Here is a 14,148-nt window from a genome sequence, read left to right as displayed (position 1 = left end):
CACCTTATTTCTAAAGAAAATATTTTCAAAATATAGACTCTTCATATTCTAATTCAAACTCCATATTTATTTCATGAAATAACATAAATGATCCCTAACAGAAAGATTGTTGGATCTATTTAGAGTAATAATTTTTGCATGATGGTAGTGATTCTATCATAGAGTAGAAATAATTTCTTTTTAAAGTAAGCCATATAAAGTTTAACTGATTATTTTAACCTTCAGAATAAAGACAAGGGGACATGATATTAATAATAATAGAGTCCATAAACTATGTTCAATTTATAATGGTTAAAACAAAATATTAGGATATTATATAACTGAAAATTTGCACATTTGAGTGTTAATTATAAAGGACATATTTTGATAACAAAGGTTAAAATTTAAACAGCATAAGCAATTGGATATGCAAGTCCTTTATAGATATTAAAGATGAGAAACTCACAATTAACTACAATATAAAATACAATTATGGGAAAAGAAGATGATAATGAGATAGTGATAGTGATGATGATGATGATGATGATGATGATGATGTCTTAAAATAAATGGCACTAAATTCTTTAAAAATACAAAAGACTTAGGTTCTTCATACTTGTCATTAGGAAAGGCTTAATGGATGAGCTGACTTTTAAGCTGGTTCTTAAATTAAGGGCTACATTTTAATAAACAGAAAGTTCAGGTGTCCCAAATGGCTTGAACACATCTAGAAATGACATTGAAAAACATAAAAGAAAAATAAAAGCATATTTTGGCTGAAATATTCCCTTAATGTATTGGTTTAATATTAGACAAATCTCATTCATTGTAACTGATTAAGGAAAGCACTGAGTTTAGATGGAAGCTTGATTCAACAAATAAAAATGTCCTGTTTTATTTTAACTGTTTCACAATTTTCGAATATATTTTATTTGCTTTATCACACAAAGTAGACTTGTATATAAAAGAAGACATATCAATTTGATTGGCTTCTATTTTATAAGACCATTCTAGGGTTATTTTTTACAAACAAAAATGAGAGTGCTACATAAGGATGCATAAAGATTTATGTGTTTTTATAATTGTCCGTTCAATTTAATAATTATGTTCTTGAGGTTAACAGAACATTTTGATATAGTAACTTTTGATATCTCACACTTGTACCATTTGTTAAGACACATTAACCATGTAATATTAAACCAGATACTCTGTCAGAGAGAGGCCAAGTGCTACTTGCTCATCACTACAAAACCAATGCTTATCACATTGTCTGCTAAAAATGGGAGGCTCAGCACTAAATGAACAAAGGTTACATGAATTTAATGGACTCCACTGCATTTCTAAGATCAATATTTTCTAAGTGTGTAGTCTCTAAATGTTTTTGATCATATCTTCTTTAAAATAATGACCAAACTATACAACATTAGGGATTCTTCCTTAGTAGTATATATAAATAATTGTCACAAGTTTAAATAATTGTATATAATATTGTATTATAAATATTGGCATTTTAAAATAAAAGCAACACATTACTTTCAAAATATATATCCAATGTGATATAAGTTTAGAGTGATTTTAAAACCATAATTATATATTTAGTCAGTAATTTTGTATCATTGGTTTTCTCTCTTAATACAAATTCATTTATTCTTGAAAAGGATTTTTTGGACATCTAATATGCTTCAATCATTATTCTAGACACTTGACATGTGTGTTGGAGATTCCTGCCTGCATGCTCCAATTTCAATAAGGCTTCATCCATTCTCTCCTGTTTATACTATTTAATAGATCCAGGCAAACATACTTTCATTTCATGTTGCTTTTATGACTCTAATTATTAATAGAATTTTTTGTTATTAAAAATTATTGGGGTATCCATGGCCAAGCTACCCTGAACAAGCCCGATCCTGTCTGATCTTGGAAGCTAAGCAGGGTCGGGCCTGGTTAGTACTTGGATGGGAGACCACCTAGGAAGACCAGGTGCTGTAGGTGTAAAAAATAAAAAATAATAAGGGGTTGTAAGCTGACAAGGTCCTTGCAATCTGTGAGATCAACTGAGGGTTGCCTCGCCTAAAAAATTTTGGGGGAGGAGACACTGATCAACAAAATCCAATAAGTTTCAAGTGTACAATTCAACAGTATGTCGTATATAGATTGCATTGTGTGTTCGCCACCCAGAGTTAGATTTCTTTCCATCACTTAATTAGTTTACAACTTAGCCTTTTCAATTTTGCAACTTGGCTTCAGGAAAGTTGTATCTTTAACTTTTGTTCTGATACTACATTATTTGTTTTCTTTTTCATTTCTCTCTGTACTCAGGTTGAGTTTTGCCAGTTTGCCTTTTACATCACAAATGGGAGTAGGGGTTACTCTGGGCACATAGAAAAGTAGCTTTCTCACAGTAATGGTTGTTTTTCTCATTAGCATATTGGAGCTCAAATTGTTTATCTAGGTATTGTTGATTTAGATATCTCACATCACTTGAAGGCTAACAATTGAACATTCCCAGTGTTGTAAAAACTTTGCATCATTTTTTATGTGTTTTTATGTGGATTTTGATGTCCGCTTGTGTGCAGCCAGTTAAGCTATATCTCTCTATCTCATTCCATGGCTCTTGGCCCTTTATTTTACCTATGCTATGACTTTTATGACCTATTATGTATGGGCTCTGGCAATAACTAATGATGCCTTACTCACTCCATGCCTAGTCCATGTTCATCTCACACTCCATTTTGGGACCCCCTGGCTGATGCTACTAAGCCATGATTCACTGTGGGACCTACTTAGAAACAAGGCATGAGCAATGTGATGAATTATAACTCCATGGGAAGGAACTTTAGCCAATAGTTAATAAGAAATTCTTCCTTCTTCCTCCTATTGAACTTCCCAGGATACAGTATATCACACAGTCTCTTGGAAAAGAAGACCACAAGATTGAGTGATTACTTATGTCACACACCAAGGGGTGGCTAGCTCTGTAATGTTACCTTGTGTTTGTTCTCCCTTCTTCCCTTCCCTAGCTCAAACACTTTTCCCTTCACTGCTCTTTTTCAAAGGGAACTCATGAATTGGTGTGTGTGTGTGTGTGTGTGTGTGTGTAGAGTCTTCTAATAATTTCTGGGAACTGTGTGCGTGCGTGTGTGTGTGTGTGTGTGTGTAGAATCTTCTAATAATTTCTGGGAATGGATCCTTAAATCTTAGACTTAAGTGGCCTATATAGTAAATTAGTTCGAGATGTTAGAGCTTTATTGGCATAGTATTGAGAAAGCATGAGAATTTGAGAATATTCAAATAATCTTACCACATAGGCTCTGTAAGTTCAGCACTTGACAAATATCATTGGGACAATCCAAAGGCTAACCCTCCGCTAAAGCAATAAGCAACATTCTGATAATGGCACTGGCAGCTACAAGAAGTTTAGTGGTCCTTATCTTGAATGGGTTGACACTAAGGGAGGTCCTGTGGGCTTCACTGGAGTCTGTGGGCTTCCAGAATAAAAGAAACCAGATAGCAACATTTAACCATCAAGTATAGAAAATCTCGAAATGCAATCAAGGTGCATTGATCTGCAGGGATATATAGCTAATAAATTACAGAATTCCTAAGGGTGAGATGGATAGAGAGTAAAATAGGATGTACATGAACTTGAATAATTAAACAGAAAAGAAATTTCACAATAGAAAACTATTGTCTCTAACCCAGTTTCTAGTTTTAAGACCATTCATAGATACAGAACTAATTGCCTCAAGAACAGGCATGTTCATCTTGAGGAAAGACTCTAACCACCACCAAGCATGTGTCATAATTTTTACCCTAACCTTCCCTAAGGACCTGTGGACATTACTTAGAGATATCATATATTTGGGAAATAGGCCTAAATTAAATGTTTAATTAATTTTCTAATTATTATTTTATTACATTTAAACAATGCCCTATTTATAGAAAAGTTCAGATGAACTTCAAATTCATCTTCAGTTACTTCTGCTTGATACCACAGGGTGGCCACCTCAATAACATGCTTTCGTGTTTGCTTGTTTCCTCACTGCCCTTGGTCTGACTCCTGTTTCTGGAATTACATCCCTAAATAAAGTCATGACCATAAGTTTCTGTATTGCATTCTGCTTTGCGGGGAACACAGGCTGAGACAATTCGTTGTAGTTTTTCTGTGTAAATTAACGCTTACACACTATCTCAGGATTAATTATGCATTAACTGATTATAATAATCATTATATTTCTGGAGAGCCAATCATGGTGCCTCTGTTTCCCCTCTTCAAGAAGTGGGGAACTCCAGCAGGAGCCATTCCCTTAGTATAAGAAATACCACAGCATACTAACATATCTAAAAGTCTCAGATTGTATCTGAGATAGCCACCTCATTTTTATAATACTTTATATCAGTCACTCAACTAATAATAAAACAGTCCCCTACCCTCGACCCATTAGCTAGACCCAAGATAACAAGAACTAAGGGAAAAATTGCATAAGTGTCCCCCATCCTTCTTTTAGTTTATTTCACCTGGAAACCCAGTTTTCTAGGCACTTGGCTCTGGGTTTCTCTTTGCATGTATATGACTTAATTAAACAGCGTGATATTAATTTAACTTGTTTCACCTTCCAAATTTAAGTTGTTCTCCCATGAAAATATAATCTCTTCACTCCAAAGCTTACTTTATTTTCTCTATTCAAGTCATGTTTAAATTTCATACAACATAAATATTATTTAAAAAACACATTTTTTAATCCTTCGGCATTATCCAATTCCTCAAGTTCCCGCATTGCCTTCACCTTCTCTTTACTTCGTTTTGTTTGAAATCATTTCCTTAGTTCTTACTCTCAGCTGAACAATCCAGGTATACTTTTCATTCACTTTATGCATATTCCCTTTTACATCACGAGTAATGTTATAAAACTGAGTAAAATCTTTATCAGATCATTTTTTCATCTTAGTCAACCCAAGTTTGGCCTTTTCTCTTGGAAAGTATAACTATTTTTTTCATGTTCACTATTATTTTATCATTTACTAGACGTTGTGATTGTTATTTTATGAAGACTAAATTCTATTCTTCTGACTAGTGCTATTTTTGTTTGCTTGCTTATTGGTTTCAGAAGACAATTAACTTGGCTGGACTCACTCTCAGGTGGCAGCTCAAATCTCAGTTATGTTCTTTTATTCCTACCTAGGATGCATATCTTCTTTGCTGCTTACCTGGTGCAGTCATCAGGCAGAGGTTTGGGCAGAATTTACATACAGATTTTTAGATTCTTGGTCTCCAGCTCTCTTTTTTCCAGTTGCTCAGGCCAAACATCTTTCTTAACCTGCTTGATCTTTCCTACTTTCCTGAGAATCATTTCCTATGTGGAAGGAGATGTTTTTATTTTCACTCATCATATTGAGTCATTTCTCTTGGACAATCTCAGATCCAGACCTATTGGTTTTCAATAAAAGTGTGGGGCATCTATATTATACCACCAAGTAGGAACTTTATTCTCTTTTCAGTCTTATAAATGATAACCTGTTAAAACAACAGTAAAAATATCCCCACATATTTATCTGTGAAGGAGTTAATTAAAAAGCAAAACTAGTTGGCATAACATGGGAGATCTTAGATGTTAAACTGAATTAGAAAAATAAATTTTGATGTTGGAAAATACGACTCTGTAGTAACTTTACCTTAAATCGTCTTGTGAAAGAAAATATAGAAACGCTGCGAGAAAGCAATATAGACACTAAATAGGAATATCTCCTGGCAGTGAGATAAGTCAGGAAGAGGGAGCAATTGTGGGAGAGGACTAAAAAGAATTTCAAGTATTCATTAAATCTGAATTATGGGCTTCTTGTTATAATGACAGATCTGATTGCCACAGGCAATTATTATCATCTTTTTTTAACTGTTAAAATAATCCAGGTAATTCATATGAAATAGTTTCCCAGCCATACCTTCTTCACCTTACACTTGAAAGAACAGGCCACTTGGTGTCACTATACGTCACTGTGTGAAAGGCAATGCACATCATCGGAAGTGTTCATGTTTCAGGAGGACAACTCCATGTTGGGACTGCTGCAGACAGGATCCAAGGATTGGAAGAAGGGCAGAGAAAGAGAATGTTGTAGTATGTGATCTTTGATATCACTCCAAATTTGAGGTACATTAACAATGAATTTGCTATTTGTGGGTAGGAGGAGCCTTCTGCTTTTTGGTATCAGATTACCAAAAAATGAAATTGGGAGCAGGTGTTAAATTATGTGATGAATACATTTTAATAGGAAATAGTATCCTGAAACATTCAGATGCATTTATATCCTATTACAAAGAACAGATATTCAGTATCAGGCAGCTCAAGGGTCTTCTGTTTAGCAGTTCTTCATTTTTTCGCCCTGAGATGTGCTTTGCATCTTGACTGCTGACACCTTAGTCTACAGTGCACTCAAGATACAAAACAGAGTAATTCGTCCTCAAACTTGTTGTTATTATTGGAATACTGGTTCAATTACAAGGAATTTTTCTCCTGGGACTGAAGCAACTTTCTTCGACTCTGATGATTTGTTCCCTGTCAGAAGCTGCACTGGGCTTGAAACTCACTCTTCCTGGTCTCAAAGTACCAAAACAGAAATCCTATACTCCCTCTCTCCCTAGGTAGGCTGAGGCCCACAGTTTAATTTAAATCATGTAAACTGTAATAATTAGAAACTGCAGGGGGCCAAGACAATTTGTTAAATCTGCATACCTGTCAAGCAGAAATGGCTGAATTGAGAAAGCAAAGAAAAAAAAGAAAGAAGAAAAAAAGGATGGTCTATAAAAGGATTATATAGTGTTTGAAATGAAATCTCAGAAATCAATTACATCAGCCCAGAATAGAACATACCCGTTATAGAGAAACCTAAGTCTTTAAATGACTAGGAAATTTTTAAAAAAGTAATCACACACACACACACACACACACACACACGTACATACTCACACATAGTTCATACCGCACCATCCAGACAGCCTTATAGATTCATATCCTCGTTTGGTCTCAGATTTGCTATCTTTTATGGGTCAATTGACTTTCACATTCTCATTTTCCTTTGGGGAATAATAAATGATATACAATTTATAAATAAATTATTTTATAAAAATTCTAGGAAGGTAGATGGGAAGAAACCAAGGTGACTGTGGAAGTTAAATTCGGAGAAATATGACCTCCAGAAGAAAGTCTGCACAAGGAAGAAAAATAGTCAGAAATGAAGGTAGGTCATGAAGCCTAGCTATGGGGAGAAGAAATAGTACCTGGGAAATGCTACCAAAAATGAAGAGCTGGAGAAAGCATTTAGTTTTATTGGGTTCAGGTGACTATGTGAATTGATTAAGGGAGAGAAAACAAAATAATCAGTAAACCCATTCAGAGAGAGGAAGAGAGACTTCGAGCTCCTGAAGAGACTACCATGTCTTTTGATAGCCTTGGTAATACAAAGAGTAAATGGTCTTCTGTGAAAGGTAAAGTCATAAACCACTGTCTGTGACGTAGGTTGTTTTTCTTGGCTATGAATGCACTTGGTATGTATTAAATATTCTGTCTCTCAGAGACTGCCAAGTTTCTTTGGGTTTATGTTCCATTGGGAAACAAAGTTGCATTTATTATTTAAAAAGCATTAACAAAGATCTATGCAGTTTGCCATACAAAATTTAGGTTATAGGTCATAGAGGATATGACTAATAAATGGGAGGAAACCTCCTAAAATAATTTAAAATATTATTTAAAATAACTTAAGGAATTCCTCTTAAAAATAAGAAATTTCCGTTTTTTTTGATTCAACTATACTTTAATAAAAATAAAGAATTATATAGAAGTCAATAGTTAAATCTATTGTTTATAATGGATTTTTCTACTCTTATAACTTCAATGGGGTTATGATAAAATTATATTTACCACAAGACACATCAAAATAAAATAGTAATTATAGGGGTCTTATATGGTAATTAATGTCTCTTCCAACATCACTACATATTTACTCGAATCATATATCAGTTGCAAACAAACAAAACATTAGTACAAGCAACAGGTATTATTCGATTGTAGGAAAGACGTTATTTTGAAAAAGTGAACTTCCAAAACTACAGTATTATTAAAAAATAAGTTTATTGAATATTCTTAAATTTTGTGTACTTTCATCGATATGAATGACATGTGAGTGAAAGGAGAGGTATCACTTGATTTGGTGACAAAATAATATGTATTTTAGAAATTTTTTTCTTCCTTTTTTATTTAATTCTTTTTTCTTTGCTTCTAAGAGCTCCCAATAGGAAACTAATTCTGCTTGTTCTTTTTCAAATATTGTGCTGTTTGAGGACTTTGACAAACTACGTAATGACGGGTTTAGCCCCCGGTAATGAATGTCATGATCCTAACAATAAGATCCAACAAACAATTTCAAGTGATGCCCTGAATGCTGACTCTGTCGTCAAGCACACACAGAGTCTGACGGGTCTAAATAATTACTAGAGTTTGGCGGAAATACAGTTTGCACAGCCCACTACGATGGCACCTGCTGAGACTTTGCATTATTTTGAAAAATAATAGGTTCTTCCAAAGGAGTGAATGCTTTATAGTATGGTAATTGAATGCAGGCGTCAATACACTTGCTTTCTTTGTGTTTTTGAGAATCTCTTTATTGGGGCTTTTGTTTTGTCAGCCATGTTATAGTTTAACAAGTGCCCGTTTGTCTTAGTATTATTGTTTGTTGAGTCCTTCATAAAAAAAAAAAAAAAAAAATCAGTAGTAAGCATTTTGGGAAAGGCATGTTCAAAGAATAAAATATGTGCTTCTGATGTATTATAATTATGTATTTAATACTTATTTTTATATTATGTAGTTATATGTTATGTAGATGAACAATGGGGCATTTTAATGCGATGCGCTTGATAGTGGAAGAGTTTATAGCGTTCTTTTTCTGCAGGTTAGGTTTTCTACCTCTTGCTTTTCATGCTGACCTTCCTATCTCAATTGAGCATAGCGTGGCTCTAGATGAGATAGAATAGTTAGAGTGGATAGAGAGCATACTTAGAATATTGGAAGAAACTTATTTTTCTTAGTTGTGTGGAAGGACTAAGTAGGCCACAGGAAAATAATTTTCATAGCTTCTTTTATTTCAAGCAAGAGGTTTGAGAGACAAACTTCATGACAGGACCCTAGGCACTGTCCCTGCTGCGTGATTATTGGACATTTAAATGAATTAGACCTCTGGAATCTACCAGAAATAGCACTATTCCTTAATTTCAAGAAAATGTGTCTTTCTGCGGTTCCCAAAGTGTGACTCATTTTTAATTACACTGCCTGATCTGAGATAAGAGGACACAAAACTGGCAGGATTTACTATTCAGATGGTGAGGACTAGGTCAGGTCTAAGTCTTTCAGAAAGTTTTAGGATAAAGTCTCTGAATGCGGAAATGCTGTGCGATGAGACAGTGGGCAAGCAGAGCATTTGGATCCCTCATTAATGAGCTGAGGGATACAGTGTAATTCTGACTTCATTGAATTACTTTTTATGTCAAACTCTTCACTATAATTTTTGCCTGACCAATGTCCTTTCTGCCTTCCGAATTTTGAAACTTTGGGGCTGTTCCTCTTTACTGTGTTTTCTCATGGGAAATGGAACTAGTCGTCAAGTTGGGAGTGCCAGGTGGCCAGAGGAGATAATTCTTCCCCTTTATTGAGTGTGAAATTGTCGCATTTCTCCTCTGAAGTATTGCCGTTGTTCACACAAAAGCAATACGAGTGAAAATTAGCTGGAAATCTCTCTTTGAGTCACTCTTGTGCATTTGCTTATAGTTGATCATCCGTCTAAAACACTGGCAAAGTAGATTTGTATTTTCATTAACCACTATATATTTGTTTCTACATCTCCCCCCGAAATACAGGCCCCTCTAGATACAAACGAAGTGATCTAGTGTTTTTTTTTTTTAATCAGAACAACTACTTATCACCACATGTTAACTTCTCTTTGACCAAACAGGTTTACAAAAGAACACACTTATATATTGATAAAATAGGGCATTGATTCATTTACTGAGCATCAAGCCTTGAATTTATAGCTTTTTGAGTGAAAATATGTTATGTTTAGGATCATCCATATAAAAGATTGGTTCTTACTTGGGGAGATTAAGCGAGGTTAAGGTGCATATGACTGAAAGAAAATCAATATTATTTATTTCTAAGGAATTTTTATAATAGAAAATCAAAGGAGTAATTCCCAAATAAATATGGGCAATATACAGGACCATACAATAATAGCATTTCTATAATAATTCTTATATGCCAAGAATTGTTTTAAATTACATAACTTTTCAGGTGAATTTTGGCACTACAAATTTTCTGGGAAACTTATAGCTATTAATGTTAATTTTTTTTTAACATTCTTGGAATTAATTTGCAAGTGCATTTATTTAATCTTGTTTTAATCTTTTGCATATTTTTGTTTTCCACTTCCATTTTTACAATGTTGCAATAACTTTGATTTTCTTTCATTAGATTTTCAAGGTCTTGTTTCTTTCAACACTATCATAAAATAATTGGCTTCAGTATTATTCAAGTTTTCTACAATTTTTTCACTCTGTATTTTATTAATTTCTATTTCAACTTATAATTTTATTTGTTTATTTTTACTTCTCACTTTAATATATTGTTTTATAGTTGTGATATTGTAGTTGATATGTGTTTTACCAAAGTATGAAATGTTTCTAATTTTAAAATAGTTTAGAGTTCTAAGATTCACCTTAAGATGTACTTTTAGGCATATTACATTAATTTTGTTATAAATTAAATCCCTTTATTCATTTTTCTATTTTGTTCATAAAAGTATATTCTGCCTTATATAAAGTATATTTCAATAATATGAAAGATCACTGAATCAACCATGTCTGATTAGATAATTTATTCTTGCTTATTTCAATGCCATGCTGTAAAGTTATTAAGGCTGAATCTAACTTTGAGTTTTACCTGTTTTACTGTACCTCTACTTTTATTAAGGCCCTCAGTGACATTGAAAATGCTACATACTATATAGAGAAGTGTACAAACTATTGACTTCTGACAAAGCAACCCTAACCAAGAACAATCCATCTGTACTTAGATCCGAAACGTGTGTCCAAGTAGCAAATGTTAAAATCAAGTACAAAACAATACATAGAACAACTGGTAGAATCCATTTCTTAGTAGCTCATAATAAGTAGCAACACATCATCAGTTCTGCTAGACAACTACAAATAAAGGAATACATTTAAAAATTATATATGTAAAAACATTGGAAATCTACTGAAATCAGGAGGATAGGTTAAAATACCAGTGAAGGAAGAACCTGATCTAGCTTGAGGTGAGCTTTGTTTCTTTTATGGTTATTTGCCAAGTCTTGTCCTGGGCTAAATATGAGTTTTGTTATAAGCAGAAAGACTCGAAGAATCAGCATAATTCATGAAGCCTACATGAGCTGGCATGACATAATGATTTCTAGAATATTTACTAATTTTCTTCCAATTTGCTTTCCTTGGATATTTGTTGACTACTTGGATAATATTGGAGGCTATAGGACTGAGATAAAAAGGTAAAATAAAATCTTTTACTAATCTTGCAGAGCTTGACAAACAAATCATGTGAAGGAGAGGTCTCTCCCTCAAGACATTTGTTTGATTTTGAACTTACTTGAAGTTAGACATGAAAGAGTTAAGCTGAAAGTCTCTGAAAAAGCAAAACTTTCAGAGTAGAGCATGGGCGTATCTGCCAGGATCTTAATCAAAGGCCTGAAAAACCAAACCATAGGAAGAATTGCATCTGAAAGACAATGAAATTTCTATCTTACTGTGCTCAGGTGAGAAAGTCCTTCTAAAAGATAACTGCAACATCTATATATGGCTTACAATCATATATTATAAGGCATAAAAGCTAGTATTAAAATTTCTGAGAATAATTCTAAGAAGTGGGGCCATGGAGTTGAGGAAAGTGAGATTTTAAGGTATTTAAATACATCTATCTACATGTCCTGATTCCCAGGCCCAGCATCTCACTCCTTCCCATAAATGGCCCCAACTTAGGTATGGCAGACTTGCATGGGTTTTGGATTTAAACTTTTTTTTGAAGCATGGCAACCCTTATGATTAAGTTTTATATATTATTCCTACATGGCTGCAGGAAATGAGGGTTTCTTTACATGCTGCCAGAGAGTCCTAATTACTTTCACGTATTTCCTTAAATTGATAATTAATTATCCTTGTCATTTAATTTTTGTTTTTCATCTCCTAGGTATAAAATAAAGTTTTAGGTTTTTTACATATATAAAGAAAATTTGAAATATAAACACAAAAGACATTCTCATAAACTTAAATACGTAAAGACTAAGCAAAATATTTAGACGGAAAATAGCAATATAGTAAAAAAAAGGCAGTATATCATGAACATAGTGGATTTATTTCAAAACTGTAAGTTTAGTTTAACATTAGAAAATCAATCAGTATAATTCACTACATTATAGAATATTGGAGAAATACACATGTTCATTTTAATAGTTAAAAAATAATTTTGATAAAATTCAATACCTCTTTTTTTGCAAAAAGTATCAAAATATATAGAATTATATCTCCTTAATTAAAGAGCATATACAAAAATTTTAACATCTTATAATTTATAGTTAAATATTTTGCATTTGGAAACAAGACAAAGATATCTGCTGGTAATCAAAATTGTACTAATACTTCTAGGCAACACAATAAGATAAAACCACTTCCCCACATCCAATACAAAAAATACAGTAAAAGAAGTAAAATAATCTATATTTACAGATTATGTAATAGTGTGTGTGTGTGTATATATATATATAAAATTTGATACACTCCACAGACATTATTAAAGCTAATGTGTATTAAGCAATATCAATATACATATAAGAATTGAGCTTGTAAATATTTTCAACAAATATTAAAAATAGAATTTTCAAAATACCATTTATAACAGCATTCAAAACAATAAATAACTAGAAATAAAATCTAAGTAAAATATACAATAACTCTATATTGATAATACAAAATATTGTTAGAAAATTAAAGGTTACCTAGATTAATGGAGGATGTACAATGTTCATAAATTAGAAGCCTCTATATTGTTAAGATACCAGGTTTCTGAAAATTTTTCTATGTTTTTTATATAAACCCAAAAGAATCGCAGTGATATTTTTATAGAAATTAAATGTGTCTCTAAAATTCATAGGAAAATTCAAAAGTCTTAGATTAATCAAAAAAATTTGGAATTAAATAACAGAACTGCTGGTCTTACATCAATAGTTTCAAAATTTACTACAATGTAATATTATGACGATGTGTTATAAAAAAACTGATAGAAAAATATACTAGTAGAACATAGATTAGAGTCAATAAATAGAATTACACATGTGTAAACTTGACATATGAAAACCCCATCACTGTAATTCCATAGGAAAATAATCTTTTTTTCATAATAAGTTGTGCTGGATCAGTTTAATTTTTATATGAAAAACAAAACGGTAAAACAGTAACAACAACAAAATTTATATCTTTATAACAAAAACACATAATGAAATTTAAGTAATAATGCTAATTGAAAAAAAAAGCTATTTTAATTTGAAAGCTTCAATAAGAAAGTGTAGATAAAAACCTTTGTGACCTCGCAGTAGGCAAAGATTCTTAAATAGAACTCAAAATCACTAATCATAAAATATATATCTCCAGTTTGACTACTTTAGGGAGTAATATGGAAAGAAATTAATCATTAGTACCTATACAAATAGATGCGAAATTGAAGACCTTCGCAGAGTCTACTGTACTTCCAAAATAGTGAAGTAAAGAGGGATAAACCACAAAATCATCCTTCAGCTCCAGGAGAATGTCGCATTATTCCTAAGATCTAGAAGAGAAAGAAAACCTTCCCCTGAGTAGCTGTTTTGAAAAATTAAACCTCACACAGATCTTGGACTTTTTTAGTTTCACACAATAATATAATGACATTGGAGTTTAAATCCTTTATTCTTTATGCTTTTTTCAGTCAATATGAAAGTAAGTTCAATTCTACTTCTGTATATCCCTGTTTCAGACATCTATTATGGTCATAAGCATTGGGATTTAGTAATTTTATGTTTTTTAAAACTCCTCCTCCACCTCTAAGTTGT

At 32.6% G+C, this 14,148-nt stretch overlaps 1 pseudogene; it reads left to right on the top strand.

Annotated features, from left to right (window-relative positions):
- Window positions 1-1,852: 1,852 nt before the first annotated feature.
- Window positions 1,853-1,971, top strand: LOC112485563 (annotated as a pseudogene).
- The last annotated feature ends 12,177 nt before the right edge of the window (window positions 1,972-14,148 follow it).

Source organism: Pteropus alecto, unplaced genomic scaffold, assembly GCF_000325575.1.
Source record: "Pteropus alecto unplaced genomic scaffold, ASM32557v1 scaffold5, whole genome shotgun sequence".
Classification (NCBI taxonomy): Eukaryota; Metazoa; Chordata; class Mammalia; order Chiroptera; family Pteropodidae; genus Pteropus; species Pteropus alecto.
The sequence above is the reverse complement of the archived record's forward strand: the minus strand, read 5'-3'. Positions and strand labels throughout refer to the sequence as shown.